The sequence below is a fragment of the Osmia bicornis genome, chromosome 15, assembly GCF_907164935.1.
Source record: "Osmia bicornis bicornis chromosome 15, iOsmBic2.1, whole genome shotgun sequence".
Lineage (NCBI taxonomy): Eukaryota > Metazoa > Arthropoda > Insecta > Hymenoptera > Megachilidae > Osmia > Osmia bicornis.
Window position 1 is genome coordinate 4608729 of NC_060230.1, and position 18959 is coordinate 4627687.

General features: G+C 38.4%; 1 protein-coding gene across 2 annotated transcripts in view; it reads right to left on the reverse strand.

The window, feature by feature from the left end:
- LOC114875335 overlaps positions 1 to 18959 on the reverse strand; it is a 55144-nt gene that overhangs the window by 16017 nt on the left and 20168 nt on the right. For both annotated transcript variants that reach the window (XM_029185492.2, XM_029185493.2), the window contains exon 2: positions 16720 to 16767. The gene's annotated coding sequence lies outside the window, so the exon portion shown is untranslated. The remainder of the gene's footprint in view (positions 1 to 16719; positions 16768 to 18959) is intronic.

The window sequence follows — 18959 nt, forward strand, 5'->3', positions numbered from 1 at the left end:
GAAAAAGAAAGAATGACAGAAGTTTCCCATTCGCAAATATCGATTGGAACGTTGAAAAAGCGTTTCTTATTTATACGACAGGCCGGTTGCGGAGTATCGAAATGCAATTGCGAACAGTCAATATGGGCCACTGTTTGAATTCAACTTCCGGTGTTAACATACGCCGCCGGGACACGAAACTTTCGATATTACGTGCAAGAATGCGACATCGCGGTATTCCGACTGTAAATTCGTGTCCGTTTGAAAGTAAGAAAGGTATTTGCATAATCGATACGGTTCACGAGAGAAAATTCAGGAGGCAGTTTAAGCGATAATGGCCTGAACTGCTGTGTTTACGATGTTGTAAAGTATACAAAGGGAAAAAAGGGAACGTGAGAAGAAGGAGTGAAAATGAAATTCAAAAATGACAAAAAACTGACAAAAAAAGGGTATGAAACCACCCCTATCATTTTCAACATAATTAACTCTTATTTTCTTAAAATTTCTTATGTTTAAGAAGTTTGCTTATTTTACGGTTAATTCTCCCCTCTTGTAATCATGTCTGGCCACGTGTATAATATAAATCACTCTTGCAGTTATTTCGAGCAGAGCAGAGAAGAAGTTGAAAAATTGATAGCGCACAGTTAACGTTGTTTCCACGGAGAGTCGGTTCAACCATTCAACAGGGGAAATTCGCGAGTTGAATCGCTCGTTTCCCCGGTAATTCAGCGGTTCTGGTTAAATCTTGCGGAACAGAATCGAGAAAGCGACCGTACTCGGGTCTTCTCTCGATCTTCCGTGCTGTTTGTCCTGTCGGTGGATCTAATACGCCGCTGGTTAGCGGTATATTATTCCTGAACAACAGCTGAACCAACGATCCAGGCTGCCTCCTGTATCGCGAGCTATGCTCAGGATCGTGTACACGAAACGTGGAGAATGCACACATTTGCATACGTCTCGTGGCGCCACGTGCGATAGCAGCGGAAATTCATCAAAAACATGAAATTATCAACAACGGATTTAATAGAATCGAATAACCGATGGTGAGAAAAGAGAATAACAAAAAAATAATGAAAACTGATATTTCATTTTAAATCGTGTTTTCAAATCATTATCCGTTCGTACCGTTCAATTCGTTCCGAGAGAAAGTTAAACGAGGAGAAATGGTACGAAGACAGTCGGAAAAATAATATTTTCTTTTCGCGTTACGAACAGGAAATTGAAAATAAAGAGCTCTCGTGGAGAAACGACTGCTTGTAATTTATTATTCATTAGGAATGCATCGGCGTTATCGATTATAGGGGCTGAAGGTTCAACTGTGGATTCATCCTCAAATATTGTTAAATTTCAGTGAAATAATAAAATTTGAATAATTTCTGGGAAAATAATAAATTAATTCAATACGATTTTAACTAATGTGATTTATTCAATAAATTAATAATTAATTCATATTCAATCTTCTTTTTTTAATTATCAATTTATTTGTTTGATTAATAAATTAAAAGTAAATTTTATAAGGATAATACTGTAATCCAGTTTCCTAATCATGCATAATGTATGCCTTTCGTTGAACACGTCTGACTAGTTATTTGGTTATTCTACTTGTCTGAGCGAACACGATCGCTATTCTACTCGTCTGACCGAGCGTGATCTACGCTACTTGTCTGACCAAGCGTGATCCACACTACTTGTCCGACCGCTTACAATCCCTATTGTACAATAGTGATCAGCAAATTATAATTCTCTTCAATCATCCACACCAATTTTATTAATAGAAATGTAGGTCAATATTGACACCGATCTCTCTACATATTTTGATTCCACCAAACAATGCACGCTTTCCGGAAGGTCACATCAATTATGCATAAAGGATGCAACACGCATTCGCATTTCACTGTACGCGACTGCATGATCTCTAAATAACGAGATAATTCCTGCTTTCATAAACACCCATAACCACGTTCGATTCACCCTTGAGCAATGAAACCCGGTATTGAAAATAACATGAAATGGAAAATTAAATGAAAATTGGGCCTCTCTCCATGGTCCGTCGTCCGAGGATTAAAGTCTCTGATCAGAATCAGAGAATAATTTAATGCTAGAGATTCATTTTCCTTTTATAACTCACGTTCACAAAAGATAAAAAAGAGAGTAGTATGAAAGTTTCGCAGTTAAATACCATCCTCAAACAGAATGTCTAAACTGCAAGCCATAATAAAAAGTAATCTATTTTACTATTTTTTTCCAAGTGTATCGGAATCAGATTTCCTCGAAGAAATTCGACCGATTCGCGTTGGTATCCGCGTGTTGGCAACCATCACAGAACTTAATTAATCCGTGGTTCACCGATCGATTCGATCGGAATTCGACATAGCATTCCAGTGCCACGTTGATCCGCAATGTACAGCATGGTGGTTCGAATTTGTCACATGTCTGTAAACCGATCGGGCAAACCTCGAGCATATTTCCCAAGCGTGTCGAACACGCTACATTAGAGAGCAAGTAATTTCTCGATCGTGTACTAATTATCCCGGTTCGATTAGATTTTTAGTATCGATCCACTTCGAGACACGTTAAACACACCGCTAATGGAAAGCTATTTCCTTGATGGAATTTTGAATTAACGTGCCATTAAGAGACGCCGTCTAACGGGAAATTAGAAGGCTTCGCGTGATTGAATTCACTTCTATTTTTTTGTTACACGCGCTAGAATAAGGAAACAGGGTTAATTTCGAAATCTCATCGCGCTATTATCTCACAGGAAATCGATAAATGAAATCGACATGATTAGTGGATTCTTAACGGTGACTCTGATTAAATATGCTTACGACGATCCTATCAAGGACGGGGCACAATTTGCACGAAGGCCTGTGGATTAAAACAAATGTCGAAGGTCAGCAGGGTGGAGGGCAATGAATTAGGTGAAGAACCGTTTGAATAATGCATCGATTGTTCGAATCATCGACGACGAAAATACAGAGGCATTTAACATTTCTCTTCGGGGACTCGTTCGACCCTCGACCGCCTCAAAGGATGGAAAGAAAAAAACAAGTTCAATTTCGTTCGCCAAGAGTTGAACGATTAATAATTAAATCGGTTTTCCGGTGCGGTCCGATGTAATTTTCTTCGTAACGGAACTACGTGTGACTAAAAATTAAACTTTACTCCCGGACAGAATTCCCTTACCCCTCGAGGGACCTGTATTCGGTTCGCTCAATGGGATTTTAACGATGTTTCATAATGAAATTTTTCGTTGTACGAAAACGTAACCTGGCTTCCACCTTGTTTAAAGAGCTGCACTTAACTGGCTTCGCAGGGACAGCAAAATGATATTATTTATATAGAAGGGAGAAGAAAATAAAATCAAATTATTCTGTTTGAAGTAGAATTTAAGTAAAGAGTTAGTAGTAACGTATATAGTTTCTATACAAAATTGATTCATAAGAGACGAAGGGATCGATAAACCTTCAAAATTTAATTGCTCCGTTGTTTGAAATAATTCACTCGTGAAATTTCTGACAATACAGGGGAAGCAGTCTGACGATCGTATTTATAAAATTCGAATCTGCGTACAATTCGACGATCTCATTTCATCTCCAAATAAAAGCTACCCTCACGTGAAACTCTATACGTGACACGCACGTTTCTGGACACGTAGAAGTAACATCATTATCCATTGTCCTTTTAACTAAAAAAAAAGAAACAAGGGAGAAGAATAAAAATATACGAGGCGACAAGGAAGGTCAAACATGTTTCTAAGATGATCGACAGGCAAAAAATCCGGATGATCCTCTGCGAATGAATGCCGACGATGGTACACGCACAGTTTTCACACACATCGATAATGTTTGTTGGCTACGCTCTATTACGGTTGCGGCTCGTTCAATGGAATTGTGGATAGCTTCGACGCTGACACGCCCACGTAACCAGCGTCGCGGCGCCACCAAACCACCTACGATACACAACGATTTTGTTCGTACACCTCTCTCATGAATAACAATACGGACGGTCGAATAATTGTCATCCGTTGGTAATCAGCCGTGCAATCGTTGACTTTTCTGATTGCACTTTATTGACCCGTGTCGTGTGTTCGTGACATCCATATGTAACATTTCACACCGGTATTACTTTACTTCATTTTTATTCGGTGTATTAATTTTAATTTCCAAAGTAATTTCATGGCATTATTCGCGACTTCCCTTAATAAACAGGTAGTCAGCTTTAAGCTACAAGGGTAGCGCACGCTGGTTTTATGGACCATTTTACGGGAAATTTTTCCGAGAAAATAGAAGCTTAAGACGGGAAACTTACTTTAGCTGGGAGTTTTAAGTAACTTCAGGAGTTACTCGGTATTTTGTGCTGTTGCTTGATTCACTTCTATTTTAATAGTTAGGAATATTGAAATTGATTTATGATGATCTTTCTTGATAAGTTTCATCATTAGATATCGATTTAGAAAATGAAAATAATGTGAAATAGAAAGTTAAATTAAAATTGGGGCTTCCTCCATGGTCCGTCGTTCGAGGATCAAAAGTAAACCCTTATAAAATCATGCACAAGGGTGCTACGAGTACTAGCAATTCAATTCCCTCCCTTTTTTTAAAACAATCTTTTAAAAAAAATTCTCACGGGTAATGTCGAGAGTATAAAATGGTGGTCGCAGTGCACCTGCAAGAATTGCCCGCATCCACGCCACCTTGAGGACCATCAAGGTCTCTTCAGCGATCGTCGAACCTTCCCGTCACGCAAAACGTCGATTTCCTCTATCGTTGTCCGTGGAATTGCTCGTTCAACATTTCAATTTCACCCGAACAACTCGCACTTCCAATCGTCCTTTCCATGGAACGATGAACAGGATAGTCTCGTTCGTGAGGTTTATTAAATAAAATTCTTTTTTTTAACTACCTTCACGGAAGCTTGATCTCCATGCGAATGCAAGAGATTCGAGAAAAAGAAGCGTATCTTTTAAACTCTCAGAGAGAGAGTGAGGAATTTCCTCGCGATGCTTTGAAGGAGCTTTAAATCTGAATAATCTGCTGAATCTCTGCTATACGAGGCTGAAAAATGCGAAATGACGAGAGACGACTTTTAAAATAACTCGAGTTTCTACACAGTTTTTAATGTACAAAATTTTCCTTTTAAGAAATATTTAAGATCATCAGAAATGTTTAATTTTCAAATGTGCAACTTTTTAAAGCGGAAGCTTAAAAATTTGCCCCGTGTAGTTGTTTATCTTCACCCCTGTAAACCGCAGTGCTTCAATCTCCATAAAGGAAGTTTTATTGTCGTACTAAAATAGAATTTCTACCCGATGCATCATCGTACAGGATCGTTCAAAGAATCGCGAAGACGCCGTTCTGTAGAGAGACGGAGCGACGCCAGGCGTCTGCGTCTACGTCCTTGAACCTGCGTGTATAAGCTTCTTTTCCCCGATGTTTTCTAGATCTCTTAGAAGGCCGCGGTCACTATCGCACTGTTAGCCTCCCGATAATCGATCGAGTCGCGGCGCGTGCTGAGAAATGTCTGTTGAGTCAACAGACATTAATTAACCCCCTTTATTGCACGGGAATAACTGCTTTTGTAATTTCACGTTCGTTTTTTCTTATTTTTACATCGTCGTCGATTTTCATTCTTCATCAATGTAGTCTCTTTTTCTAACGCGTCGATAAATCAAAGTATCAAATTCTACATAGGTTCGCCCTTTAATCGCGCAGAAAGGACAAGAATTTTATAACTCCGGTGTAAGTTTTCCTCCATCCGGGACCGATCAATACCTGGCAGTCGGAGAAACGTACAGGGAGTTGGGCGAAATTATGGAAACACTTGTTACATGTGCACATTTACTTTAACAACGCGTTGAATATCATTAAAAAATATTTTTCATCTAATATCACTTTTTCCCATTTCAATTTCCCTCCTTTTTGTTAAAACGATCCCTCTGTTATTTTTGTGACATAAGAAAGAGTTCCTTTGTCCCCAGTGTATTTGAAATTCGCGAGTCAGCTCGCATCCCCATGAAAAAGTATCAAACTCACGTTCCCGTTCGACGAGATGATCGAATTCGAATTCGTTCCAACAAACATCTCGATCCCGGACTTCCGTTCTGTAAACGAGCACGAACCATCGAAAGGGACACGATCGCCGTTGCAAGGGACCATAAATCAAGTTTACCCCCTATACGAGGTAACACGAGCTCGAAAGTAGAATTGAGTTTGCTGCTAGTTTTTTTCGGCGCGGGTGGATTAAAACGTGGACGAGAAAGTCGAACGAGAGAGCGTCTGGCAAACTGCCCGTTGCACTTGACCCTGCACTTGCACCCGAGCTCGTGCGAATCCTGCACAGCACAGGGTCACGGACGTTTCCCGTTTTAAACGTGGCCGCGTACCGACACCTATTTCACCCCCGGCTCGTCCACGTGCATCGTCACATGCGATCGCGTTCCACCTTATCGCTCAGCTGACCGCGTGCACGCGATGCACATGCAAGTGCAAATTTTCTGCTCGCTATCGAAATAAATTCTTTTCCTCCTCTGCCGAACGATGATTTTATCTTCATTTCGATACCTTCGAATTTTGGGAGTTAATTAATCGATTATTTAGACAATTGAAAAGGGAAGAACAAAGGAGACGCTGAACAACGCCGAAGCAATTTGGAATAATAAATTGAAATTGTGCGGATTGAATAGATACAATTTATCCATCTTCTTGATGGAAAATTTCTCGTATCCATTCATGAAACGTTAGGTAACTGTATTTAAATCCATCCACCCGAGTAATACAAGAAATTCGAAGGAATTCTGAATCAGATTGCCGTATATATCAAATTAAACCATTAGCAAACGAATCCTCCGATTCTTCATGAATACATTTTTTAATTTATCATTCTATATTTAAATTTTCTTTACGGGTCCAAAAATTCAATTGTCGTGAACAGGTTTAATAATAGATTACACCCAATTTTTCACCACGTTTTTCCAAGGGTTATGCAGATGAGGCACACCCCCTTGGATAAGATTATCCGTGCAAGCGCAACGAGAATTGAGATTACGAGGCCTGTGAGATCTTCTGTACCATTTATAAACGTGATGAATCAGATTCTATGGATTCGCGTGGAATTTGTCCGGTTGAAATATGGAATCGTGACGCGAGCGCGAGCTTCATACGTTGAAACGCGAGCAAACTGTTCGTGTGATCGGTGAGAATTGGATGCTCGCTGATAACGATACGGATTGCACGGATCAAGATTTTCTCTTTGTTCGACACGAGAACGCGACGAAACGGGCTTGCGACGAATTATTACAGCAATCTCGAAATCCGCTTGGGTATGTGTATTCAGAGTAGCTTTTGAGTTGCTGGAAAATACAGCAGTGGACGGAAAGTAATGAAAAAAAAGGAACTCATGTAAAAACACGTGAGCTTATTTATCATGGAATTACATTTTTAATTCGAGGATCTTGTACCGAGGGCCTTTCCCGTTGGGTAATTAAGATTCATATCTGAACGCGTGTTACATCATGTTATCTATCTGTTTTATTCGTTATTATTTGAGAGGCTGATATGCTATCTTTTTAGTTAGTCACTGCTGTATTAACAATATTTGGAATTGGATATAGGTCACACTAGAATTTAAGAAATTTCGCTTGGAAAGTAAAAAAAGTTGATTTAACCCTTGAACAGTGGAGCCTGGGTAATTAATTTCGAATCAAATATACAATTTTTACAGGAACAATGTAAAATTTGGAAAATGAAAATAATTAAAATTAGGTCTCTCTCCATGGTCCGCTGTCAAGGGATTAATGCAATAACTTTCAAGTGACTTTTAGCAAAAATAAAAATTTAATAATTTTTTTTATCAGAATCTAGTCGTTATTTATGAATACACTGGAGATGTTAATCAATTGCAACACCATCAGAATATTCTAAACATTAAACACAAGCAATGAGAGATTCTTTCTGCCCGTCAGTGGAACATTAATCAACGTAATTAATTCACGACGGATAGGGTATCATTAAGACACCGCGATACATGTTGAATAGCCCGTAACCTGGCAAATAATTGATGCATCTTGTTCCACGTTTCTCAAGCACCATGATAAATGATCCGAACGAGTAAGCACACGATTTGATACTGTTCGCGACAAAAGGTAGCGGTTTCATTGCCAAGGGGGCAACCTTGCAGTGATCATTTTTCAAAGACCCCTGTTAACATTATACCCGTGCTTGCTCAATGAAACGAGACAATGAAAAACACTGGCTCCTAGGTATTCCATGGCTAAAGGTACAAAGTCCTTGAGACAAAATCATTTTACAATGATATCGATTAACGATTAACGGCTACGAAAGTCGAACCCGCATTAACCTCAAGTCAACGAACTTTGCGTTGTGGCCTGATTGTCAACGATAAAATTATGTCACAGATTGAGAAAATTTGTAATTAACATTACATTTAATAAAATAGAAATACTTGTTAATTTTTCTATATTCTATATAAAATAGAAATACTTGTCAATTTTTCTATATTCTATATAAAATAGAAATACTTGTCAATTTTTCTATATTCTATATAAAATAGCTTTAAATATTGTTACGTTTTTGTTATTACTCCCTCGAGCCGGAAAAGTATGACGCAAAGCGTATCCTTAAATTTCGAAGGATTTCCTGAAAAATTCCGTCTCTGGTCGCATGTGAACCGTTCGCTATCCACTGTTAAATTGCCCTTGGAACGAGCTTTTGAAAGTCCGAATGCTGTTTGTTGCGTCATGCATTCGTAGTTGCACAGCCCGTGAAACAATAATTCTTCGATCGTGTGTAGACGCATTACCATAAAACGCATCTCATTGAATTTTATACTCGTGGAAGGTCGGGTGACGAATTTATCGAACGAAAGGGAAAAGCTCGTTGCCACTGCATCCTTATCGATCCATAAATGCAATTAATCAAATTAATGAAACATTTCCACGATTATGAGCAAAGTTTTGATCCAACAGGTACAAATTAATATTTCTAATTTATCTACTTTAATTCACTTCGTATCGCTCTATTTCATTAGAGAATTGCAACAGAATAGTTCGTCCCGTTTTTTGGTGAAATTCGATTGAAATTCTAGATTGAAAACGGACACCCAATTCACAATTCAGTTACAATAAAAATAAAATAAGAAACCTTCCGTTATATCACCAGTTAGAAGCACGCTGTACATTTCGAACAGAGTATAAAAATCTGAAGAACTGACCGATTTATAGTCACTGAGCCATTCTAAAGAAAGATCGCAATAAATCTTAGCGAAGAAATTTTAAAACGCATTCCAGTCCAACATCAAATCTTTTCATAAAATACTTTTTCTTCTTTTCAACTCAACCATGATAATTCCCTTCTGTGTTAAAAGTAAAATTCCTCTTGAATTGCAATGAGAAAATTAAAAAAGAAGATATAGTATTCATAAGGTGGATATTGCATTTTTGTTTTTTAAATACATATTTCAGTTTCCAAGATGAGGTAATGAAATGTACTTTTTCAACGTTTGCAAAAAATCGTCCCCAGATTGTTTTCAATTCCGAAACAAGTGCGACCAAGTCGAATCATTCAACTCTCGGAACATCTGTTTCATCGATCTTCATATATGATATTTTTCGCGTAAGAAGTTGCAAAACGGTACAAAGACACCACGATAAATCATGTATTCCATCGTTTACCATTGTTTCTACGATTTTCCTTGTTTTTCGTCTAGAAAAACACGTCGGATCATCGAGAAGACGGATGACGGTCGAGACAAAGGGAGAAAAAAGTATTAATTTCTATTCCACCCCAATGGATAGAGGAGATCCAGAGGGAAACGAGCCTTGAAAAGCTTGTAGACAAGCAAAAAAAAAAATATTTCGCTTTACGTACAAAATAAACGCTTTACGAGGGGCTGTATGTAGCAATTAACGTGACCATCAGTAGGGGTGTTAACGAGGACGCGTGTTTCTTATCGCGCTGATCGTTGGCACCCCACTAAAGCATTCACGCGACGTTTAAATCTCGATCTCTTAGTTCGATAAAGACCATATATAACATCACATTGTGAAAAAGTCTATGGTAATTTAGTTTATGTCAAGCTGGAATAATTTTCTAAGGATTTTAACCCTTGATTAGAAAGAAAAATACATGAAATTTTAGTATAAAGAAAAAATGTCACGGCAATCAGCTACCCTTCAATTTTGTGTAATTATAAAATTAGTGAAAATAAAAAAATAGACAAATTTTGAATAGCTTTTGAAAAGCGTAAATTTGAAAATTAATTATAATCTCTCTATAATGGCTATGTGTTAAAACTTAACTTGAAATTGCGTTGAAAATTGTTTCCAGTACACCGATGTCAAAAAAAAAGTTCCATGCTCAAAGGGTTAACAGATAGGACACTCGTTTGCGTCACGTTCGATTTTTCTAACTCGTAACCCCCCCCCCCCTGAAACGCGTGGGTGTGGATTTAATCATCCCTCGATTGAGCGGTAAACAAGTCTTTCTTGCGAGGCAAATTTTCGACTTGACATGACGCAAGTATTCGAGAATGGATTTCTCGAACAAGCATGTCCTTCGTTTCGGTTGCGCTTCTATTTTCGTTTCACTCGTTTTTGACGACCGACATGAGAAGCGCGGCGACCGAATTAATGAGACATACACGCGCGGTTCGCTATACGACCGACGAAGTATTTATCGTTCTGTTTAGCCGCGGCAAGGATTTCTTCTATTCTTTATATACCGTGCAAGGTTGTGTAAGATGATTATAAAAAGCAACGGGACACGAAAGGTGGAGGTGAAACACGAAAAGAGATAATCTTAAAGGAGATTAATAGAAGCGAAGGGAGAAAGCTAAGCTATCAGAGTTTTTATCAACGATGTTAATTATGTGATAGAGAATACATTACAAGGATTAGTATTAACTTGACAAGCAAAAAATTAACGAGCAGACCTTCGACTGGCATTGAAAATCAGCTCGAGGGTAGAAGAACACTGCTAATAAAGTTATTCGTGCAATCGATGCTCGAGTAACCTTGCGACCAGTCAGATCTAGGTTGAATTTTATAATAAATATATTTTCAGCCGATGATAATTTATGAAAATTATTATTTTGTTTATTATATAGTTAAGTTACTAAGATATTAGATCATTTCGTGTCCCTCAAGGATAGCATCCCGTTTATTCTCGATGTTCTACCACGAATCCTTGGAATTCCGTGGATGTTGTTTAATATCGGTCATGAATCAGTCTTCAATAAATTTGGAGTGAAGCTGAACGAGCTCTCTTAAACAAAACTGTATTTATTATGTTTATTATTAGCTATAAATCTTAGCCGAGGAGATTTTGGACCGATCCCTCCTCATAAATAATGTTGGCTACGTATCTGCTTAGATCATCGATCAAAAAAATGTTCGTGCCCAACCGATGAATACTGAAAACGTGGGTGGTATATATTTGTGATGATCCGAAATATATTTTGAAGACATGTATCGTCGCAATTAGGAGATCGCTTTTTAGGTGGACATCCCGTATAATGTATAGATGGAAAAAAACGAAATAACAATTTATCTTTTCCCTAATGTGTTAGTGGCTGATTACAGGAGATATCTAAAAACGGTGCTTCTGATAAAGCTGTCGTGACATCATTCTGAAAATTGCTATTTTTAGCTTTTGAATCAAACAATCTTTAATAAGAATAAAAATTTTGGACCACGATATTTCAGTAGATCATTCATTTTTCAAATTACTCTGTGTAATAGAAAATTTTCATTATTATTAAATACGTTATATACTATGGGGGTCACTGTGAGCAGTACCATAAATTAACCCTCGGAGGGCGGACCATGAAAAGAGCCCCAATAGAGAAATATTATTAATAATGTAAGACAGTAAATTGAAAGCTTCAATTTGTAAACTAATTATTTTTATCCTTAGCAATTATCCATCGAGGATTTTTGGTATCAATTAGTTGATTATTGAGAAATTTGAAGCACTGGTGACTCCTCATGAAAGTAAATGTGTTAAGGGGAGGAACCATCGCAGCAGAGAAATAAATCGATTTTGTTCAATAACCGTATCTAACTGGATGGTAAGCTAACAGAAATTGAGGAAGACGCGTTATGAGTAGATCGATAACGATAATGGAGCCCGTATCGTGGTGTCCTCCGTCTAATTACGGATTGCCCTGTCTCTAGATAGACGCGCACATATATTCAACCGAATCGTTATCACGTGTCTCTCCTCGATTTTCGGAGGTTTCCTAATCGTTCGACCATGTCTCGCGATAATTGCGTCAGCTTCACCTCTGACAGCTTTGATCGACAGCCGGTCTAAGGGACATTAATTCTTGATGCCTTTAATAAACGATAGACACGCCTGTCAGATGAAACGTTCCCCCATTTTCCAAACCGATTTCTAAATCCTTGACACTTGCACTCGTTCAAATTTTCACTGAAAAACATTCTATACGATTTCTATAGAAAAGAAATTTCCCATGGTAAAATTAAAAACGAAGAAATTTATGAGCTTAGAATACCGTTAAAACTAAAGTAACTTTTCGATAACTTCTTTCGTACAATACGTAAACAATATCAGTTTCCATTGCTTCTCTTATAAATCTCTTTTCTCTGCGGCAAAACATCGTCCTTCTTTTATCCTACCCCATAAGTCACGATCTACTGAACGAAGAATCATGGGATGCTCCTTCATCGATCCACGCGAAAGGACTCATCCGTGGATCTCCCCCGTCTGATTCGTTGCAGAGAGAGAAAAAAAAAGAGAAACTTTCTCAGTCTTGGAGAGACACCCTCGTCGCGAGTCCTGTCGAACGGAGATTAAGGATGGCAGCGAACGGTAAACAGAATGACGTACAAAGAGAATGAAATACGGGGTCTCGCCCACGCGTATAGACCTCGTTTTCATAGGGGAGATGTCTGACTTTTGTCATTCTGTATCGATGCAGCCGACGCGATTTTTTTGCGTAGCTCGAGACAAAAAAAGAAAATTCAATATCTCCTTTTCTTCATACGAATTCTCTAACGTTAGATCTCTGCGGGATCCTTTATTAGAATAAGGTTTCACTCGATTCACGGGATGAATCGATTTTACGACACAATGTGTGCCGAATATCAACAAGTCTGATGCGAAAATATTGTTTCACCGAGAGTGTCAGTTCGAGGTTGAGATTTAACCGAATGGATATTTTTTTTCAATTATCACGTTCGATAGTCGAAGGAAATTTAGCGAACGCGAGGTGAAAATTCGATGCGAACGACGGATAATTAAATTTCAATAAGGAAACCTTGACATTTGCGCGGGGGAGATGATATTTGAAAGATGAAGGCGGGAATGAGAAAGAATTGACGTAACGAGTGACGAGCATTTTTCCAATTGATGTAAATAAGGCTGATTCACGATGACACGAATCGATTCCTCTGATTTTCTGATGCTTTTCCTTTCTACCGACCTTAACATGGTAATGAAGATTGATATCGATGATGGATCGCTTGTGGCCATGGTAGAAACAGGGAAATATCGAGCTTCTTGAATAAAATGAAACCTTGTGAATCAAATTTAATGCCAGCTACGCTCATCTAGATATAATTACTTTAATTTCTTCAAGAAATTCAAAAATTCTTGACTACTCGCACTCGCAATTTTGATAATGAAGCAATTATTGATTTCAATTTGGAAATTAGTAATTAATGTAATCTCTAATAATAATCTTATCAGTATGATTCCATAAAGGTCACATTAATCAGAAGTTCCAGTTTAACAAAATCAAAAATTCATTTCTCTCTGCTTTCGTTTACAACTGGTCCATTTATCTCCCAAGGGAGTATCAATTGAAAAAAGCACAAAGTCGACGAAAAAGTTCAGCGAAACAGACGATTGACATTTTCAACATGTCCAGTGAAGAAGAGAGACAGCTTTACGAATTTATTGATTGCTCGTCGGATGACAATACATTTCCATACTTCGAAAACGAACTTTTTTATTGGCGGCAAAGCGTGGGCAGCTGAATAATTTCGTGCCTGCAGCATCGTATTTCTTGCCGGAACGCGTTACGTGTGCCACTTGTTCCATTAGGCCGTCGTTCTCCAAAGGAACATCAAGGGATTTGGCTTGGCTCCAAATCATTTCAGCCATCTGCTAGCGAGATCCCTTTCCACAAACAGGAATCTATCATTTTTCATCTTGACTACGGATTACCGATCAACTCCTTGCATTCAGAAGAGAAAAGCTCTAGTTGATCACTTTTAAATGATATATACTCGTCCTTCACATCACGATCACAATCAAATTACTTCTTTCAATTTTTCGATCTTCTATCGCAGTACTTTCTATCATTTCAGATCAACGATACACAGGTGTCCGTAGATGATTTCGTTCTGCATCGGGAACAGGTGCAACGCAAAGTCATTAAACGAAATGTCCCCTCCCTAGGCGATGACACGATTTGTACTACAATCAAGGGAACAACCTTGACCCCGGATTATCGAGCTTTTTCCAAGTGTTTCCTTGTTGGATCGAAACGTCCTTAGCGCACGGCTCGCTATCGTCCCTCCGCGTTACGTTATCGGCAATAACGAAACGCAAATGAGGGAAACATAGGTCCTTGCATAAATGTGATTAACTCTGCAACTCTGACGGGAATATAGTTCATGGTCATGGCGAACACCGTTGCTCGTTAGCATTGTAACGTTCTAATACCAGGCAATCGGATTTCGATTCATTCGCGACGAACCGATCGAAGGATCCTCCAGCTTTGGAGCTTTGGACGAAGGAAACAACGATACACAGCGGTGAGAGGTTAATTAATATTGAAACGATAAATTTCAAGAAATCAACAACTTTCCATGGTTCGTTGTAAATCAGAGATTAATATGTACACGACAGAGTAATTTATTCAAACGTGGGGGATATAATTAATGGACGAAATGATAAACCGTGGACATTCATCAAGGGATTAACGAAGGTGATTTCACCGTGAACGATGAAATTCGACGATTTTAACTTTGCCTGGGATTTCATAGGATCTCGTTTTAATGGAGTGTGTTTGCAACGGTGAAACTGGCTGAAAGGGGGGAAAATCGAAGCGTATCGAGTGGTTCGATGACGACGAAAGTGGATTTGAGAATACTTTTGCGAACAGGGGTGGAGAGATGGGTCTTCTAAGCGGATGGCGTTGATTATTGCGTGGAACATGTGGTGCACGATTGATCAAGCACTTTCAGGCTTTGATGTCTGTACAGGGAATTGCGAACCGATATCCGCGAACCAATTAACGGTATTAATATTTAAATTGCTATCATTGCAGGGATGTAACGTCGAATACCGCCGATGCAATTTGCGACATGATACAATTTGAAGGTGTTCGTTAGTGTACACAGTTTGGTAATCGAATTACTGTCACAAAATTCACCGATAAGAAAAGCTAAGATAGTTCTGGCGAAACGTAACTAGCACTGATTGCGAATTTAATTGTCCGTAGAGGATTTATGATCGCGAATGATCGTAGAGCACGCGGAGGGTGACTTCCTTCGTGTTAGAAGCGGCTTCGGTCGATGCTAAACGCTATAATTGTCTTGCTATAGAGCAGAGGGATAATCCCGTATCTCTGTCAGACAGCCATTGAGCCTTGGGTTTAATTGGAAACAAGACAAAGAAGTTTGTTTTAATGAATCTTCAGGAATAATGGGGAATTATGCGATTGCGATAAACGCCTATCGATTTAATCTTTGAGCAGAGACATCTTTCATCCCCTTTTAAGGAAGAAATTTAACTTTCGTTTTACACTAGACTCTTGTTAATTTGCCATATGAGCGATTCGATGTTCATACGAATTTTTAATCATTCTAGTGCTACTTTTCCATCAGATACACTTCTATGTTCTTTTCCTCCCCAATTGAGAATTTGCCCCTCCCATGACCCCTTCTAAGGCGATATAACGAGAGTGTACCGTATACAATTTTCGTGCTCCTACGTCCGATGGACTATTAAATAGAAATTTTAACTAACGAAATAATTTCCACTTTATAAAGCTACAATTCCTGTGCTGCTCTGGCATGGGAATACATGAAGGGTTGGTTAGGAAAGATGAATTTTTAAACGACTGCTCCCTGGTGTCTTCTAACCTTGAATAGAGGCTTTAAGGTCTATTTCCTTTTATGGCATCGGAAGTTTCTTAAAGTGGTTGCTTTCGCGAGGAAAGTATGATGTTATGTTCAAGGAAGGGGACAAAGTTTAAGAAATTCGATTTTTAATGTAGCGGAAGAGAAATTTTTGTTAGAATATATTAGACGAGTTTATTATTAAATTAACCATGATGGAAAAGAGAACTGAGAGAACGAATCGTATTTATCGATGACAGGTTAATGAGAGATAGAACGCATTCCACTTTAGATCGAATCGAAGCGCAAACGGCTTTGACGTGGCGATCTCGAAAACTGGGTCGCTTTCGCTTTGAATAGAATTGACCGATTACAGGGACAGATCGAAGCAGGTGTCGAGTGTCAAAATCTGTCGTCGAATACCGCGAATACCGGCATGTGTTTACGACAAGATTGAATCGATAAACGTAAGACCGACAGGAAGTGGTAATCCTAACTACTTCCCTGACGCGTCAGCTATCGGTTCCCCGATATCGATTCAACGGTTTATAAGCAAGAAAATACGGGATGTTTCTCTTTAAATTAATCTTCGTGGTGCTAAAGTGAAAATATTAGTTAAAATTACATACCCTCTGGTTAAAGAATCCAGTCAATTGTTCCACGTCTTGTCAGCCATTCTGAAACAGAAAAGGAAAGGAGAATGTTAAATTGTGCCTAACGTTAAACGTTCGAACTTAACATATTAAAAGGATACAAACAAGTGTATGTAGGTGGAAAGAGATCTCTTGCACGGAGGGTAGACTTTAATTAAACTACCACGTAACGAGTCGCCCTCGAAGCACCCTCTTCCCAAATTCCGTTCTCTTCATCATTTGCACGTAACTGTCGCAAAAAATTTTAATCCCATTACCCGTAATTTTATCCACGGTACATCAACACGTTTCCATTATGAAAATTACACATACGATGGTATCAGTCGAATCGATTATTTCACTCGAATTGTTCATCGTTCGATTAGTTGAAAGCTCAAAATACATCGGGAAACAATTATCATTTATAAAAACGCGAAGAAATTGAAAAATTTCAAAATATTAATTAATCATTATTACCGACATAATATAGTACTAATCCGTGCTAAAAGGTATGATAATAAATAAATAAAGGATCGAGTTAGAAAATTTATTCTAAATGTCCTTAACGATCTATCTTATCGTATGTCTGACATTGCATGGACTTTTCTACTGCGCCGGTCAACGTACCAGCGACTGACTTCCACGAATAATTAAATAAAAGATCACGAAAATGAAGAGAATAATGAAAATTACGTATGCAATTAACCTTTTATAAACTCTCATCCACATGTTCTCATTATCATATCCCAATTAGAATCTCCAACGTTAAATCGCGAAACATTCCGAATTCCCTAATCATCCGATTCATTAGAAATACTATTCATCCTCGTATCGTGATACGTTTCACGCGTTGCCAAAACAAAGCCTATCAATACGGGAAATGAGAAACGCGTGAATAAAAAGTTGCCTGGACAGGGAAAGCGTGTCGTCTCGTTGAAAATTCACCTACGCACTTCGTGCACGCATGATTTAACCCTGACACGGATGGCAAACGGAAAACGTACGCGAAATTCATGACATCGAGGAGGAATATTCGGCTCTGCGAGTGCCTCGCCTGTTTCGATACTTGTTTTAATTGACCTCAATATACGCGAGTTCAAACAGTATACCTGTTACACGCTAAAACTGGAGCGTTTATTTTCGCGGTCGATCATACGTACGCGTGTACACGTTTTCTTTCTCGTTGGCGCTTTGCAATCGACTTTTTTTTTTTTAAACTCCTTTCATGCTTCTGGATTATTGAAACGTCAATCAGCGATCGTTTGTTTGTTGAATCCCCTGTCTTTCGAGGTAAAAAATTATTTCATTATTTGATTACACGACGCGTCTGAGTATATAAAACAGATGATCGAGACCGTTCGAGTATGGTATTTGAAAAATTTGATGAAAACTTCAATGTTATTTTCTGACAAATTTACTTCGCTTATATTGAAAGTTCTACTTAACGTTTCGCGTTCTTCGTTCAACTTTCGATAGTTTCATAAACCTCGATGTAAGCAAGAAATAAGAGACCCTTGACTGAAGAAACAGGGTAAACTGCTTCATTTGAAAATGCTGATTTTCAGAGTTTCTTTATAAAATCTACGTGTGAAACAGATGGTATCCATTGTTTCTTTCCTAATGCAATTTTTCATCGTTATAATAAATTTAAAAACAATGTTTCCAATGTAATTGAATTTAATTTATCGCTGATAAAGCAAAAAGGGATTAATTACCGGTAATATATTTTCATTATACTCGACGTAATATAATATCGTATTAATGAAAACTTCCCTTACGCAATAATAAGGCTGAAACAAGGCTCGTTTGGCTTCCAATTTACGCAGCTAGGATTTGCAATTTACGCAATATTACTGCGATATGGTCGCAGTTATTGGCGGTAAACGCGTAGCATTCAACGCCCCGAGCTACTTCCCGACCCAGGAACGTTGGCAAACCTTCCGGTGCTGCTCGAGAGTAACTGGTGCAGTTCGCTAAACTAGCTACAAACTCCATTACATTAACATGGAAAATATCAATTTTGTACTTTCCTTATAAAAGAAACGGTGTAAAAGTTCAAATGAAATTGAATTAAAATTGGGGCTCTCTTCGTGGTCCGCCGTCCGAGGGTTAACTAATATTTCTAATCGATTAAGACATCAAATTCAATGTCACGCTTCCATTCGCATAATTCAACGACCTTCGTCTCGTCGCTTGGCCGTCAAGATAATTTCACGAGACACTCGATGGTTGAATAA